We start from the raw sequence: 10,522 nt of genomic DNA on the forward strand, positions 1-10,522 counted from the left end.
TGTCTTGAGGTTAGGGATGGACAATCTAGCTTTAAAACAAAATATCAACTTTTTCTGCGCAAAAATCACATTTTAATCTGACATTTGTTTGATTTCTTCTTAGTTCCCCATCCCCTAACTTCCACAGAATCATAGAAATACTTGAGTGCGTTGCAATACGGGTGACCTTTTAGTTTTGTCGAGATACAAGTCACGAGTCGGACAATTTTTTTTTCTTTTTTTGCTTTGGTTTGCTGGTAAAATTGGAGATACAAGTACTCACTTGACAAAAAGCAGCAGTTTGGCAGAAAGTAAACAATTGTTCCAAAAAAAGAGGCTTAAAAACTGTTTATTGCCTCTGCCAGATAAATTTAATGCCAAACTAAAAATAAAACCAAAAAAAACAAAAACCTCTCGTGTGTTTAATTAAAACAGCCACATAGCTTTGCTTTAATGAGGTGTATTTAGCATAATGCTAACACACCATGCAAAACATCATAAAGAGGCGAATGAAACTAGCATTGATGTTGCAACCTTTTGCACAATGGATATTTAAGCACAAATAGTGGAGCAACACATGGAGACACATAATATAACAATGCTCACAGGCATCTAGTCTTTATCCTTCAAATTGTGTCATGACTTTGTTTTTAATCTGTTTTAAATGTATAGTTTTATGAAGTAGAATAGTGCTATCTTTCTAATTAAAAAAAATTTTTTTTAGGTGGCTGGAGTGGATTCATGGCAGTTCAATTTCATTTCAATCGGAAGCGTTTATTTGAGATTTCAGATGCCAGTGTGGTCCCAGAACAAATTTAAAACCCTTATAGGAAAAAGTCCCATTCTGTATCTCTACGTTAATGCGGGAAAGAAACGCTTTTAAAACTTCCGGAAATTTAAAAAAAAATAAAATAAAAGGGGCAAAACGTGTCATTTTTGTTTTACTTTTTAAATGAGCAAAATGGGGAAAAAAAAGACTAAAATAGGCAACTTCAACTGAAGGCCATGTCGCGCAGCCCTAGTTGAGATCCAATCAAACATTTTCATCTCGTCAAAGAGCGCTAATCAGCATCCCAGTCACACGTCCACGCCGGAAAATTCATTTCCCCACTCTGGCCGTTTCGCTTCGATGCCACGCGGCGGGACGACGGTGCCAGAAGCCGAGCGGGCGCCCGTCTGTCGCTCGCGCGACGTGCCGCGCTTCAAAGAAGCGACCACTTGCGACTGTTGTGTTCGTCTGTCGCGCTTCGGCCGCCAAAAGCCAAAGTGGCAAATGGGTGCGAATGGCTTGGCACGCGCAAGCTAATCACAGAACGGGGCGGCGTCCAATCAAAATGGCAGAGTGACGAGCTGTCCTCACACCTGTTTGACGACCACACGCACACACACACACGCTCACTGACTGTCTTAATCAAAAAGGCAAACGCGCATGGACGCATGCATGCACACGCACTTAAAAATAAAAACAAGCCTTTTCCTCGAGAGGCCAATTATCTGTTAAATGGATGCACTCCGTCAACACTGTGGATGAGCACATGACAGCTTGCACGTGGTGCTTCGACAAAAGTATTGAGACACTTACGGGGAGTAGAAAAGAAAATCTGAAATTGGACAAGCGTATTGAGGACAGCTGCAAGAAGTGAAAAATGATGAATTCGCGGATTTTGGACAAAAGTGCTTGTAAAAGTTAGATAAAAGCTTTGGGACGCAGGAAGTAACTGGAAATGTGGTGTTTGGGGACAAAAGTATTGGGACACCAATAAGAGGTGAAGAAAATGAAGATTTTGGACAAAAGAATTGGGGCACCTGTTGGATAAGCAAAGGGTAGAGAAAAGTATTGGGAAAGCGTAAACATTAAACGAAATGAGAAACCTACAGGAAATCAAACAACATTTTTGACAGGAATTGTTGCAACAGGGAGGAAATCAAAATTCTGGACAACAAAATTAGACACCTTTTTTTGCAACAGTATGATTCAACTGTTCTGGGAACAACACTGTGCAAGATTTTGGAGTTCACCCACGTCCTCCCACAAAGTTGGAATCACAAATCCAACATGTCTGGATACGATCAAGAATGACAACGACAATGTTGAAGACGACTCGCCAGACTTAAGCGATGCGCTTGTCGGGCGGGTCAAAACAGGACACGAGGAGCTTCAGTGTCGGGCCAGCCGAAGCACGTCTGAGACGAGTTTGTTGTGCTCGCCCGGTTCTCATGAAGTCATGGCCTGACACTCGGCCAAGTACACGTACACGTACACGTACACACACACACAAAACAAAAACAATGCAGCCCAAATGAGCTAAAAACAAAAGAAGACAAAATAGTGACTCGTTTTATTGGTTGCATGTGTTTGGATGTCTTGGGACAGAAATGGCGTTGTTTCAGCGAGACTCTCACACATGAAGCCGAGATCGTAAATCAGCAGGGAAGAGAAAGAACATTCCGGCTTGCAGTGTGGCCAACATCCAGTCGCGAATCAGTGCCGAAGACCTCAGAAGAACTTGTGCGCTACCGCAACTTGGGTGAACACCTTCACCTCAACCTGAGGGTAGCGAGGAAGGGAGGAAGGAAGGTAAGAGAGGAGGGAGGAAGAGAAGGAAGGAAGGTAGGTAGGAGAGGAAAGAGAGGAAGGGGGGGAGAGAGGAAGCATAGAAGGATGGAAGTAGGAACAAAAGGAGAGAGAGAGAGACAAGGTAGGAAGTAAGGAGGAAAGTAACGAAGTGAGAGAAGGCAGGGTGGTGTTTCGGAAGGACGGAGAAAAGCACAAGATGAAGCAGGGAATGAGAGAAGGACGGAAGGAACAAAGAAAGGGAAAGGAAGACTGGAAGGAAGTAAGAAAGGTAGGGTAGAGGGCAGGAAGGAGGTAAGGAGGGAGGGAAAGAGGAAACTAAGGGAGCGGTCGGCAGGGACGTGTGTAGGAAGGAAGGAAAGAAGGAAGGAGGGAGTAAAAAAGGAAACAGGCATAAGGAAGGAAGTAGGGAATGACGGGAAGATGGAAACAACGATGGAAGGAATGAAGGGAGCAAGGAAGGAAGGAAGGTTGGGAGGTGTTTAGGATGTAGGGAAGGTGGTGAGAAAGGGAGCTACGAAGGAGGGAACAAGGAATAAAGGAGGGAGGGTGTCACACGTGACAAAGAAATGCATTCGCAGAGGCTTGGGTTCATATTGCAGTGACACGCCCGGGCTAATTAGCATGATTGTTCCTTTCAACCACGGATGTAGTTTCGATGGCTTTTGCCACGCATCGGCGCAGAGTAAATGTATTATGGGATAAAAATGTAGCGCATATTGGCATTGTGGGAAATGTAGTACATCAGTGAAATCCGCCAATAACCTCCAACTGTTCACTCATATCCAAGTTTCCATGTTTAATTAAACGTCACAGAAAGACACAATCCATGAAACCAAATAACTTACTTCTGGCGCCGCATGTTGACTTTTCGCTGTGGTAAATATTTGTAGCATTCAACAACTTCTAACGTTAACAATTATCGGATTTATAATAACGGTTCAAGTATTCTTCATAAATTAACATCGCAAACATTGTACACATGTAAACCGTTTTCGAAAATAGACAGTCAACATTTTAGACTATCAAAATTCAAACGAAAACCAAACAGTTGAAGCATTACTTACCAAATCAGAGCGCTGCTGAAAACGAGGACATGAAAAATCGCTCAGACGTGAAAACGAGGACGGGCTTTCAGCTTCAAGCGGAGAAATAAAAGTGCGCATTGAAAGCAAATAAAAACCTAATTGAAATGTTTATCACATCCTCATCGGGAGGTCCGTCCTGAAATCAAGTCCTCACTCGGGTAAATCCAACATGGCCGACTCTTGTGAGAACGCCCAAACGTCGTAACATCCTTGACGTCCTGACGCTATATAAATATTTCCCCAAACTTTTAAATGTTCCCTTAACAAAAATACTGAGTGTCATAAATGTTAGCTGAATTCGACACTTTTTAGTTCGGTCAACTGCGTACCAACATTTGACTTTCACAACCTGCTAGTACGACTGTTTGGATTAACAGTGTAAGAATAATCGTAATAAGCTCAGCTTGTATTATATGTTGAAATGAATCATAGTTACTGTAAACGTGATGCGTCTGACATTATTGGATGCCTGTTTATGTCCCGCATTTTGTTCTGGTATGTTCTGCACTCTTGCCTGTGAAAGCGTCTGCAGGCCAGGCCAAGTGAAGCTTTTTGGCTGAGGACGAAAAAGTTACATAACAACTTTGGCAACATGTCCGCGCTCGCTTTGGCCTGACTTGGTCCTTTTTTTTTTTTTTTTTTTTTTTCTTTTGGTTGCTGCTGATTTTCTTGTTCCGTCCTGCTCTGTCTTGGTCTCACGCTGGTGTTACGTAACCGCTCAAGACCCACTTCACTCCGTTAGCTACTTTAAATTTTGTGCTGCACAATAAAGAGACAAAACAAGACGTTTGATGAGATTTGCACAAAAGGTCAGACTGTGAGCAGCAGTAGGTTGGCCAGCCTCCCGACAACTCCATTCTCTGCGTTTTGCTTTGCTTTGGCTTTTTTTTTTTTTTTTCTGGCAGCATTTTTCAACTTCAAAGTCACTTGTTTTTTTTGTTTTTTTAAACAGAATTTAGATGGCAGTTAAGACGTTCATTGAACAAGAAAGTTATTGATTTTCGTTGTCCTATCACTATAAAGCGGACCTCCAGTAAATCTGCACATTGGAGCAGGACCATGATTACTGGCCTCGTAAAAGATTTCCCTTTGGACGGCAACATGCTTGACTCAGCGGAAATATGCAAATTACATATATGTCATAAAATTCAGACAACGGCGCAGGCTCGGAACCACAAAGTGTCACACTTTCAGCTATTACTCAAAAGATAAATAAATAAATTACCAAGATGTTTCAGTAGTGACCCGAGCCAGAAAAAAAAAATCTCCCACCTGCTAAATGTCATGTGAGAGGCGAAGAAAGCCATCCGACGGCGTCTGGCTTCTGGCATGGGAGTGTGTCCATCTGCGAGGTCCACCCGCAATGGCGGGAGCCTGCACCTGTGGAGCACAAACACGCCGTGACTGGATGCCTGGGCCAGGAAAAGACACCATGAACATTGGCACGCGTTTTTCAAACACAATTAATAACAACTTGGATTCGCTAGTTTTCTGTCTGTCAATTAGTTCAATTAGCATGCTAGCTGGTTAGCATCACGGGGCTACGTCACGGTTCTCTGCAATCACGCAGCTTTTCCCGACGGCGTTACTGGGGGGAATGATGACACAGAAGAAAAGAGGAGCACAAAGCAGGTTTCATCATTCCCGTCTAATGACTAGTCGCCGCCGGTGGCTCGACAGCTCGTCACTTTGATTGACAGCTCCCAGGTCGGGCGCCGGATGGCACATCAGTCAGTCAGTCAGCGGCGACAAATTGCGCCTTTCAGCGGGAAATCCTGCCTGGAAGCGGCCGTACATGTGGCGCATTGTGGATAAGCTTTAGTACCTTTCACCGGGAATTCTGCTCCGACGAACAAAAGGACGTTTAAGTTGCGTTTTAGGACACATCAAACAACAGAAAGTTAAATTTCTTCCACTTACTTTATATTCACTAGCTGCACATTTTATTTAACTTTTTTTTAATTTAAAGGACATATATATATATATACATTCTCTCTCTCACACACACACACACACACACACACACACACACAGACACACACACACACACATACGTAAACATGAATGGACAGGTGCGGTGGCGGCATAGAATTCAGAATGTTGCACATTTATTTTTCCCATGGAATGCTTCCAGCTGGCGTTGTTGCACGACTTTTGCTGCCAGGGAACGCCCTCCTTCAAGCTCGAAACAAACGAAAAAAAAAATCTGTGCAGGAGAAGACATGTCACAGCTTTGTGAACATTTGCCTGTGCCAATCGGATGCTTGCTAGCCCGACCTCAAGTCAATATCCGAATGGTCTGTTGGAAAGCGATCACATTGGACCACGGTCAAGTGTTTTGTTTTGCGTTGGAGGTGATGATACGATATTTTGCAGACCATGGCAGTTATGAGAATAGGAGAATATTTCATTGTATACCTGCATTTGAAGATCAAACATTTCCAGTGAGTTAACATATAGATAAGGCAAAAAATATCATGTGATTTTCACTCCAATATTGATACAACTCACTGAAATGTTGTTAAAGTCACGCAAATTGGAACACAATTTTACACAAATGACAATACGATTAACCGCCATTTTGTGTGTGGAAGGAGATTCTTTTCTGATGTGGGACAAAATAACCCCAGCGTGCTCATTAAATCGGCATCATGGTTGATGTAAGGCGTTCTGTAATGAGCCAGCCAAAAGCGGGTGCACGCTTGTCGCTTCATGACCTCTGTGTGTGAGCGTCAGTGTGTATAAAAATAAAACAGGTCATTCGGATGGTGTGTGAAAAAGCATGGGGGGGGGGGGGGGGAGATGAAGTTGTCTCCTCGGGCGTGTGGACCGAGCCAGCGCCGACAAGTTAATTCATGCTCACAACGCTGTAGGCCATTCTGATGGTGCGCTCATCAAGTCTCGCCATTGCGCACACACAAACACTCACACACACACACAGGCACAGGCACACGCACAGAAGATTGTCTGTGTGTGTGTGCTGGTTTCACATGCTGTTTTACGAGGTGATAACGTTCTGTTTGGTTGTGTTCACCGTATTGACTTTCTCTCAGCACAGCAACTGTATCGGCGAGCCGACTTCAGCACTCACCTCACTGGACACTTCATGCGCTACATCAGCGGATGTGATCCGATATGCGAATGAAAAACATTTTTGATGAGATAATAATGATCGCTTTTGATTGCGCTGGGCGGATCCGGCAATTCATTTGAATCCTTTCGGGGACAGCGGCTACTACAGTGGACAGCTTATCATGTTATCAGGTTACGGGGTGCATGAAAGGGTTAAAATCTCAGAGATATTGCAAGTGTACTTCGCAAATGGGATCCGTTTGTCCGTCTTTCTTTCTATCCGGCAGTCCATTTGTCCGATGACGGTTGCAAGCAGATTTCTGTTCTGGACAAGTGTAACAATAATGGCTTCCACATGCTATCAAAACCATGAAAAAAGACGTGAGAAAAAGAAAACAAAGCATATCTCCCAGCCGCAATGTCCGCTCTCCTGAGGCTCAGCTGCACTGTGTTTGTTTACGGAGGCGATTACATTTCCTGCTCCCATAGCTAATATATTTGCGCGGGAATTCGGCAACACCTCTGGACTGTGCCCTCGATGTTCCGTATCGAAGTATCCGAACACACGCAGCGCTCAATCCCCTCGTGATAATATTAAAAAACATGAGATGAGATCAAAGATTCCTGCATTAAAATTCCCTGCCAAAAGCTTCACAATGGGATTGCGACGCGGCATGATGCATGATGGGTAAACGCTCAGGCTCCTAATAACGCCAGAGACATGAATGACGCCTGACTGTGATGTAGACCACGGCAAAAGAGAGAGGGTGAGAGATGGAGTGTGCCACATTAGCCAGTCTGATGACAAAAATGAACACTTTCATTACTTGGACGCAACCAGTGGAAATGCTCCCCAGCCCCACAAACGCACATTGCACATTTTCATCTTTTAGCACTTTCACGGAAGACATTTTTTAGATTGATTTGGATGTATCTTTAGAAGTTGAATTGATTTCCTGAGCTACGACTTCTCCATGCGGCATTGGGATCAATCCCGTGCCCGCCTTTGTTTTCGTCTTAATGTGGACGACTTCCACCAGGAAATGATAAGTATCGAATCTCATACACAAGCGGGAAGATCAATACCAAGCATTGAGGGAAAGGGTTGCCTTGAATAATTACTTTTAATTATTTAATGAACACATGCATATGTCTATATTTTCTAATTGAATTTTGTCGAATAAATATAGCCGACATGTCATAAGATTATATCGGCCAATTGTTTTTTTCTGAATATTACAGTACATTCATCCAAATGAATTACAGCGGTAATGAATGAACACAATGTCAAATTTTCACTTTTAATTTTTAGGTTAAGATATTTACATCTGTACAAAATCTATTTTTGAAATAAATGTTATATTTTTATTGGAAAGGCCAGACATGTTTTTTTTACGTTAAGACTACTGTATAATGTAATATATAATCATAATAACGTAACAATGTTCACGTTTTAATGTCATTTCTGTTTACATTGAATACATTTTGTTTATATATAATAAGCTTTCCATTTTTACTTGCTGAAATTTTGACTTTTTAACAATCCACAATATGACAATAATATTTCTCATTTCTACACTTTTTATGTTTTCACTCAATAAATGTAATTTTTTTTTAAATAAAACAACTTAATAAATCGTTCCGATCCACTGACATTGAAAATATTGACAACATTTCATCAGCTTCACGTCAAGTGTCATTTCCAGGCGTCATTGTTGTTTGTCCTTGACAACTCAAATTGACCACATGAATACTAAAGCCTGAGAATTTAATCTGCACTGACGCAAGTCCCAAAAGAGTTGAGGACAAGTTGCAACACACACCTCATCTCCGCCATTATCCCCATGAACAGCGGGGATATTTTCCCGTGTCGTCCGCCGCATGAACGCATGCAGCAATCACCGAGTGACTCTCTCGGCTTTGATGTTTTCCCGGCACCCGACGTTCCCGCATGGGATTTCTTCGCCGTTGCGACATGCGGGAAAGCTCTGCACAAGAAAGCAACCCGGCATTCACGCAGGTGGCAGCCGCTAACATATTATGTGCAAGTCAGAAGAAGTCCCGAGTCTTAACCGTAAAGTTTCGAGCAAGTGCAAAGTTGTTGTGGCAAGTCAAGCGGAGTCCCTACTAAATGTCAAGCAAGTCAAGTCGTTACTTGGTCTGAGCAAGTAAAATGTCAAGTCGTCCAACCTTGCACGGTCACAAAGTCGCAGTTAAGCCACTTTGCACTCACTATTAGCATGTAGCTTGCTGTGCTAACACGTTCTCAACCACAGTCGTGAGCTGTACTAACACACATTCACAAGCACGTGGCTTGTGTAGCTGTATTTTCTATGACTTTGTCTCCTCGATGAAACATAAGCCACATGACACACCTGAATAGATATCGGCGAGCCAAATCGTAACATCAACTCGGCTAGCTTATTTGTCTGTTGCTTTTCTAGTGTAGGATGAAGTTCAATGTCATAGTTGCTGTCTCTCATGATTTGGAAATCATGCCTGTTACCATTCTTTTGTTCATTTATTCCAAAAGTGACCGTTTTCAGAGCTTCTCCCAAAATGGAACTTGCTTTTCATTCAGCATCACAGGACGGGATGTTTCTTTTCAGCCCATTGAAGCAATGTCATAGTTGCTTTTACTCTTTTCCATCCGGCAACAACTTTGGACCTCTGGATTTTTCTTTTTTGGTCTGATCGTTTTCACCCGATGCCGATCAGCTAAAAATGCAGTGATCAAGCCCCATTTCCCCTCACATGTTGGGATTATTATAACTCTAATACTGACAACAATTCTTCTGCCCTAACCATGTGTTTGATCGGAGAGCAAGGTGTCATCATTGAGCTAAACAATCCTCCAATGAAAACACAAAGATGAGAATCCACCGTTTGGTATTTTTATGGAAGTCTTTCTTATAAAACTGCATCCAAACAGAAACACAACACGAATGTTTATACAGCATCCAATTATACATATGAAATGACACTCATGTAACAGCCCTATTCTCGAGCTCATTCAACAATTCCATGGTAAGTATTTGAGGAGATTACCTGGCGAAATATTGATAAATGTCTAAAAATAACTAGCACAACAAACAGTAACATGTACAACTGTGTCAATGTACTTACGGATTGAGCCTGAACTTGTCAAAAGAAAGAGGATGGAAGTGGATGTGATCACACCTCTCCACTGTCATGATTCAAAATGGCTACCCCACTGACTTTTTGGGTGGTTTTAACTACTTCTACCACTAGGGGCACTGCGCTGCATTGTAATGCAGTTTTGGGTGGTTTTAACTACTTCCACCACTAGGGGCACAGCACTGCACTGTCATTCAATCACTGGGGGCAGAATAATAATCATAAACAAGACATGACGTTCAAATGGAAGTCAAATTGAGTGTTTCATAAATGTATCCTCAGCAAGTCCGACAAGTGGCCACTTAAGTGGAAGTCCCCCAGCTCGGCGCATTAAGCGACCGCACCGATTGGATTGGTTGCCAGCAGAGACGACGCTGACAGTGACGGTGGGCCTTCAATAAGCCCGCGTGTGCAGTGCCTTAATTATTCATGGAGGCGTAATGAAGTGTCAAAACTGACAAAACAGGTTCATAAGAGCAGCTCGGCTAATTGGCTTTTCTTCAGCCGGGTGATGGGAAACATTTCTCCCGTCGGGCCTTCGCGGTACCATCTCGTCCCTTTGGATCATCAACATCGGGAAATGGCGATGGCCTCCACGCCGACCTCGGCCCAGGCAAATATGCCGGTGTGTTGATTTGCGAGCTATGAGTTACATCATCATCAAAAACAT

The 10,522-nt window shown here is 42.9% G+C and overlaps 1 long non-coding RNA gene across 2 annotated transcripts; it reads right to left on the reverse strand.

The window, feature by feature from the left end:
- Positions 1-2,303: 2,303 nt before the first annotated feature.
- LOC147194610 (uncharacterized) lies at positions 2,304-9,924 on the reverse strand. 2 transcript variants are annotated; one of them, XR_015102853.1, is made up of 4 exons: positions 9,841-9,903; positions 8,538-8,702; positions 4,915-5,022; positions 2,304-3,068 (listed from the first exon to the last, which is right to left on the reverse strand). It is a non-coding gene; the product is annotated as an uncharacterized LOC147194610 (long non-coding RNA). The 2 variants fall into 2 exon arrangements; XR_015102854.1 differs by lacking the exon at positions 8,538-8,702 and having other exon boundaries at positions 9,841-9,924.
- Between the last annotated feature and the right edge of the window lie 598 nt (positions 9,925-10,522).

Source organism: Hippocampus guttulatus, chromosome 14 (genome assembly GCF_054856545.1).
Source record: "Hippocampus guttulatus isolate MCC_2025c chromosome 14, RoL_Hgut_1.0, whole genome shotgun sequence".
NCBI classification, from domain to species: domain Eukaryota; kingdom Metazoa; phylum Chordata; class Actinopteri; order Syngnathiformes; family Syngnathidae; genus Hippocampus; species Hippocampus guttulatus.